General features: G+C 41.5%; 1 non-coding gene across 1 annotated transcript; it reads right to left on the bottom strand.

Moving 5' to 3' along the window:
- Positions 1–6,680: 6,680 nt before the first annotated feature.
- LOC112718943 (small nucleolar RNA R71) lies at positions 6,681–6,788 on the bottom strand. The gene has a single exon (XR_003161269.1). It is a non-coding gene; the product is annotated as a small nucleolar RNA R71 (small nucleolar RNA).
- Between the last annotated feature and the right edge of the window lie 641 nt (positions 6,789–7,429).

The following is a 7,429-nucleotide window of genomic DNA, read 5'->3' on the forward strand; positions in this document are numbered from 1 at the left end:
AACAGTGAGTTCTCTGATTTTATTCAATTGTGAAAATGGTTTCTGTTCATACCCTGGGTCGAGTTGTCCGACCCGGGATGTTCAAATAGCAAAGAGACCGACCTCTTTAGTTCAAGCAGATCGACTTCTTTACGAAGAAGTCGGCCAAAGCGACAGGAAAAGCCCAAAGAAGGGCCCAACTCAAGGAACACGACACAAACCCTAGAGGCAGCCCAAGCTTATAGAGAGAATGGCGGTTCCCTTGAAGATAAGATGACCTCACTTGAAAGATAAGATAAGATAACTAACTTATCTTATCCACAGAAGGCCATATCTCACCATTATAAATACTCTAGAGCACCCAGGTATAACTCATACTCTGATTCTACTCAATACCTGTTTAATACCCTTGCTAACTTAAGCATCAGAGTCCATTGCAGGTACCCCCACCCTTCGGTGACAAGGGATCAGCAGCATTCTCAGTTCCACAAGTCGGACACACCAGCTCCGGCTGCTACACACTTGCTGGACACGTCGGCTCCGACCAGCGCAGAAGATCTCGTCCGAGACCGACCTACAGTTTCAGGTAACCCTCAGAACATTGGCGCCGTTGCCGAACAACCTGGAAGTCAGCCCATCACCATGGCGGACGACCATCACAACGACCACAACTCAGATCTAGAAGATAGAACGCCACACAAAAACACGAACACTACACCAAAGTATACTCCCCAACTTAACAACGAAGAGAATTCTCCAAATGCAGAAGCCATAGAAGCGCTTCAAGATCGATTAAAACAACTCGAGAAAGAAGGCCAACATCAACGCGAAAAAGAAGAGGATCTACATCGGGAGATAAGGCAACGCCGGGAATTAGAAGATAAGCTTCTAAAACTCGAAGCCGATCTCAAAACCAAAGCTACTCGATCCACTCCAGAGGATAACTCTCGCAAGGATCAAGATCCATTCACCAGGGAAATCATGAAGACCAAAATCCCAAAGGACTTCAAACTTCCGAATATGACTCTATACTACGGCACTTCAGACCCCAACCATCACCTCAGCAATTTCAGAAGTAGAATGTACCTCACTGACGCCTCGGATGCAGTTCACTGCAAAGCCTTTCCAACAACTCTTACCAAGACAGCCATTAGGTGGTTCGACAGCCTACCTCCAAAGTCCATCTCAAGCTTCGACGACCTGGCCAAAAAGTTCCTGGCCAGATTTTCCATACAAAAGGATAAGGCTAAACACGCACCTAGCCTACTAGGAATCAAGCAAGGAGATCGGGAGAGTCTTCGTAACTACATGGAAAGATTCAACAAAACATGCATGGACATACAAAATCTACGAACAGAAGTTTCCATTATGGGCCTTATAAATGGCCTACGAGAAGGACCGTTTAGCCAATCTATATCAAAGAAGTACCCTACATCCCTGGACGAAGTACAAGAACGGGCGCAGAAGTACATCAACATGGAGGAGCATTCTCGACTTGGGGAAGCCTCGAGGTTCGGTTCCACCTACCGAGATAAAGATAAAGAATCCAAGAAAAAGGAAGATCGCTCCGGGGAGAAAATAAAAAAATATCAGGGTATCCTTGGTAGATGTTTACAAATAAGTCTGCTATACGAAAAAAATACCCCCAGCTCGGCCACTCAAAGGCAAAAGAGGAGGAAGAAATCGGAACGAATACTGTGAGTATCATCGAGTTCGGGGACATTCCACCAACGAATGCTTCAACTTGAAAAACGTCATAGAAAAATTAGTAAGAGAGGGAAAACTAGATCGGTTCTTGGCTAACCGGGACGAAGAGCCAAGAAAAAGAAGAAGGGATGAAGATGTCGGACGGTCTGAACGATCACCTCGCACACCAGAGAGACACGTCCACGTGATACACGGCGAATTTGCGGGGGGAGGAATCTCCAAATCATCCCGCAAGCGACACCTCAAAGAAGTATATCATGTCGAAGGAAAGAAGGAGGCGCCAGACATCCCAGCAATCACGTTTACCAAAGAATACGCATCTGGAATCATCTCAGGACACGACGTCCCCATGGTCATCATTATCATACTGGCAAACGCCAACCTCCACCGTACATTAATTGACCAAGGAAGCTCCGCCGACATCTTATTCAAAACTGCCTTCGACAAGCTCGGCTTAGAAGAAAAAGAGCTAAAAGCATATCCGAACAGTCTGTTCGGACTTGGGGATACCCCAGTACAACCACTGGGATACGTATCGCTACATACAACCTTTGGAAAGGGGAACCAGTCCAGAACACTTAAGATAGACTACATCGTGGTCGATGTAAGCTCAGCCTACAATGCCTTAATAGGTCGGACGATGTTAAACCAACTCGACGCAATAGTTTCAACTCCATATCTATGTATGAAATTCCCAACTGCAGAAGGGATAGCTACAATAAAAGCAGATCAAAAGATGGCGCGTCGCTGTTATAACGGAAGTCTAAACCTCAGAGGCGAAGGAGGAGAGTTCTACACAATCAAACTTGGCGGAGTTCAGAGACGAGACTAACTCCGTCCGCAGCCTGAAGGTGAAGTAGAGAAAGTTCAGATCGGAAACACCTCGGATAAGACAACTAATATTGGCACGATCCTGAAAGGAGACGCAAAGGAATCACTCATACAGTTCCTACAAGATAATGTTGATCTCTTCGCATGGAAAGCTGCCGACATGCCAGGCATAGATCCCGAACTGATGAGCCACAAGTTGGCAGTCTATCCAGGATCCCGGCTGGTTGATGAGCGGATAATTTGTATACTTTTTGGCATTGTTTTTAGTATGTTTTTGATATGATATAGTTAGTTTTTGGTATATTTTTATTAGTTTTTAGTTAAAATTCACTTTTCTGGACTTTACTATGAGTTTGTGTGTTTTTCTGTGATTTCAGGTATTTTCTGGCTGAAATTGAGGGACCTGAGCAAAAATCTGATTCTGAGACCAAAAAGGACTGCAGATGCTGTTGGATTCTGACCTCCCTGCACTCGAAGTAGATTTTCTGGAGCTACAGAAGCCCAATTGGCGCGCTCTCAACGGCGTTGGAAAGTAGACATCCTGGGCTTTCCAGCAATATATGATAGTCTATACTTTGCCCAAGATTTGATGGCCCAAACCGGCGTTCAAAGTCACCTCAGGAAATTCCAGCGTTAAACGCTGGAACTGGCACCCAAATGGGAGTTAAACGCCCAAACTGGCACTAAAGCTGGCGTTTAACTCCAAGAGGAGTCTCTGCACGAAATTTGCTTCATTGCTCAGCCCAAGCACACACCAAGTGGGCCCGGAAGTGGATTTTTATGTCATTTACTCATTTCTGTACACCTTAGGTTACTAGTTTTCTATAAATAGGACCTTTGACTATTGTATTAGAAATCTTTGGATCTTTAGGTCTTTGGATCTTTATATCTTTTGATCACTTTAGATCTTAGATCATTGGGAGGCTGGCCATTTGGCCATGCCTAGACCTTATGCTTATGTATTTTCAACGGTGGAGCTTCTACACACCATAGATTAAGGTGTGGAGCTCTGCTGTACCTCGAGTATTAATGCAATTACTATTGTTCTTCCATTCAATTCCGCTTGTTCTTTATCCAAGATATCACTTGTTCTTCAACTTGATGAAGGTGATGATTGACGCCCATCACCATTCTCACTCATGAACAAAGTGACTGACAACCACTCTTGTTCTACTAGCATTCGAGGCTCTAGTGAATATCTCTTGGATTCCTGATTGCACGATGCATGGTTGATCGCCTGACAACCGAGTGCTCGCCTGACAAATGAGCCAACCATTCCGTGAGATCAGAGTCTTCGTGGTATAGGCAAGAACTGATGGCGGCATTCAAGAGAATCCGGAAAGTCTAACCTTGTCTGTGGTATTCTGAGTAGGATTCAATGACTGAATGACTGTGACGTGCTTCAAACCTGTAACTTACTGGGCGTTAGTGACAGACGCAAAAGAATCACTGGATTCTATTCCAGTAGGGGAGGGAACCACACCGGTGATTGGCAGCACTGTGACAGAGTGTGTGCATTAGCTTTCACTGCGAGGATGGGAGGTAGCTGCTGACAACAGTGAAACCCTACACGAGCTTGCCATGGAAAGGAGTAAGAAGAATTGGATGAAGACTGTAGGAAAGCAGAGAGACGGAAGGGAAGGCATCTTCATGCGCTTATCTGAAGTTCCTACCAATGAATTACATAAGTATCACTATCTTTATCTTTTATGTTATTTTCGTTCATCACCATATACATTTGAGTTTGCCTGACTAAGATTTACAAGATGACCATAGCTTGCTTCAATACTAACAATCTCCGTGGGATCGACCCTTACTCGCGTAAGGTTTATTACTTGGACGACCCGGTGCACTTGCTGGTTAGTTGTGCGAAGTTGTGTAATGCCATGGTATTGAGCCACCAAGTTCTTGGAGCCATTACCGGGGATTATGAGAGTTGTGAAAAAGTATAGTTCACAATTTCGCGCACCAAGTTTTTGGCGCCGTTGCCGGGGATTGTTCAAGTTTTGAGCAAGCTTTTGGTAACATCAGTGCCAAGATCCGGCAACAACATCAAGTTTTTGGTGTTATTGCCCGGGGATTGTTTAGGCTGGACAACTGACGGTTCATCTTGTTGCTTAGATTAGGTATTTTTTTTTTTCAGAGCTCTTAAGAATGAATTCTAGTGTTTCAAGGTGATGTTCTTATCATCACCAAAGCTGATTGATCTTCATCAATTTAGCTCTTGAATGCAATGTCCTGCTGAAGCTTGGCCGGCCATGTCTAATTTCTTTAGACTAAAGCTTTAGACTAACATTGCATGATTCCTGGAATTCTCATTAAGAATTTTGATACCTTTATTTTCTTTTTCTACATAATTTTCGAAAAATCCAAAAAAAAATTATAAGATCATAAAATCCAAAAATATTTCTTTTTTGAGTCTAGAGTCTCATCTTAAGTTTAGTGTCAATTGCATGCTTCTGTTCTTATTGCATTCATGCATGTGTCCTCATTGATCTTCAAGTTGTTCTTGATGATTTCCTTGTTCTGATCTTTGAATTCTATTGACTTGAGTGTTTTGTGTGTCTCATATGCATTTTCGTTTTGTTAGTGTCAGTAGTATACAAACTGCTAAGTTTGGTGTCTTGCATGCATTGTCATTTGATTCTTGTTGCATTTTGGTTTGTCCTTATTATTCAAAATCCAAAAATATTTTTAATTTGTGTCTTTTCAAGTCAATAATACAGAGAATTGAAGATTCAGAACATACAACAGAGGAATTGCACAGAAAAAGCTGGGCGTTCAAAACGCCCAGTGAAGAAGGACAGACTGGCGTTTAAACGCCAGCCAGGGTACCTGGTTGGGCGTTTAACGCCCAAAAGGGTAGCATTTTGGGCGTTAAACGCCAGAATGTATACCATTCTGGGCGTTTAACGCCAGGATGGCTAGGGGAGGAAGATTTTGTTTTCAAATCAGATTTTTTCTAAGTTTTCAAAATCTTTTCAAAATCAAATCTTTTTCAAATCAATTTTCAATCAAATCTTTTTCAAAATCAATTTCTTTCCTTTTTCAAAAATACTTATTAACAATTAATGATTTGATTGAACATTTTTTGCCTTTTCTGTTGAGGAAGGTTTTATGTTTGATTCATATCTTTTCTTGTTAGGCAAGTCATTAATTTTTAAAATCATATCTTTTCAAATTGTTTTCAAATCATATCTTTTAAAATTGTTTTCAAATCATATCTTCTCAATCACATCTTTTTAAAACCAATCATATCTTCTTAACCACATCTTTTTCAAAATAGTTTTCAATCAAATCTTTTTGATTTCTAATTTCAAAATCTTTTTCAAAAAATCATTTGATTTCTTTTCCCTTTTCATTTTCGAAAATTAAGTAATGTTTTTCAAAAATATTTTTTTTAATTTTCCACTTAATTTTCGAAAATTACTTCCCTTCTTCTCACATCCTTCTGTTTATGGACTAACACTATCCCTTAAGGCAAAATTCGAACTCTATCTTCTTTGTTAAGTTCGAATTTTCCACTTCTGTCTTCTACTCTTCTTTTCCTCTGACACCTAAAGGAATCTCTATACTGTGACATAGAGGATTCCATATTTTCTTGTTTCCTTCTCTATCTTATGAGCAGGAGCAAGGACAAAGGCATTCTTGTTGAGGCTGATCCTGAACCTGAAAGGACCTTGAAGAGAAAGCTAAGAGAAGCCAAAGCACAACTCTCTTTAGAGCACCTGACCGAATTCTTCAAGGAAGAAGAACACATGGCAGCCGAAAACAACAACAATACCAACAATGCAAGGAAGGTGCTGGGTGACTTTACTGCACCTACTCCCGATTTCTATGGGAGAAGCATCTCTATCCCTGCCATTGGAGCAAACAACTTTGAGCTTAAGCCTCAATTAGTTTCTCTAATGCAACAGAATTGCAAGTTCCATGGACTTCCACTGGAAGATCCTCATCAGTTTTTAGCTGAGTTCTTGCAAATCTGTGACACAGTCAAGACTAATGGGGTTGACCCTGAGGTCTACAGACTGATGCTATTCCCTTTTGCTGTAAGAGACAGAGCTAGGACATGGTTGGACTCTCAACCTAAAGAAAGCCTGGACTCTTGGGAAAAGCTAGTCAATGCCTTCTTGGCAAAGTTCTTTCCACCTCAAAAATTGAGTAAGCTTAGAGTGGAAGTCCAAACCTTCAGACAGAAGGAAGGAGAATCCCTCTATGAAGCTTGGGAAAGATACAAACAATTGATCAGAAAGTGTCCCACTGATATGCTTTCTGAATGGAGCATCATAGGTATTTTCTATGATGGTCTCTCTGAACTGTCCAAGATGTCTTTGGATAGCTCTTCTGGAGGATCTCTTCATTTGAAGAAGACGCCTACTGAAGCTCAAGAACTGATTGAAATGGTTGCAAATAACCAATTCATGTACACTTCTGAAAGAAATCCTGTGAACAATGGGACTAGTCAGAAGAAAGGAGTTCTTGAGATTGACACTCTGAATACCATTTTGGCTCAGAATAAAATATTGACTCAACAAGTCAATATGATTTCTCAAAGTCTGTCTGGAATGCAAAATGCACCAAGCAGTACTAAGGAAGCTTCATCTGAAGAAGAAGCTTATGATCCTGAGAACCCTTCAATAGAAGAGGTGAATTACATGGGAGAACCCTATGGAAACACCTACAATCCTTCATGGAGGAATCATCCAGATCTTTCATGGAAGGATCAACAGAGACCTCAACAAGGTTTCAACAATAATAATGGTGGAAGGAACAGGTTTAGCAATAGCAAGCCTTTTCCATCATCTTCTCAGCAACAGACAGAGAGTTCCAAGCAGAATAATTCTGACTTGGCAACCATGGTCTCTGATCTAATCAAAACCACTCAAAGTTTCATGACTGAAACTAGATCTTC

Source organism: Arachis hypogaea, chromosome 10, assembly GCF_003086295.3.
Source record: "Arachis hypogaea cultivar Tifrunner chromosome 10, arahy.Tifrunner.gnm2.J5K5, whole genome shotgun sequence".
In the NCBI taxonomy this organism is placed as follows: Eukaryota; Viridiplantae; Streptophyta; class Magnoliopsida; order Fabales; family Fabaceae; genus Arachis; species Arachis hypogaea.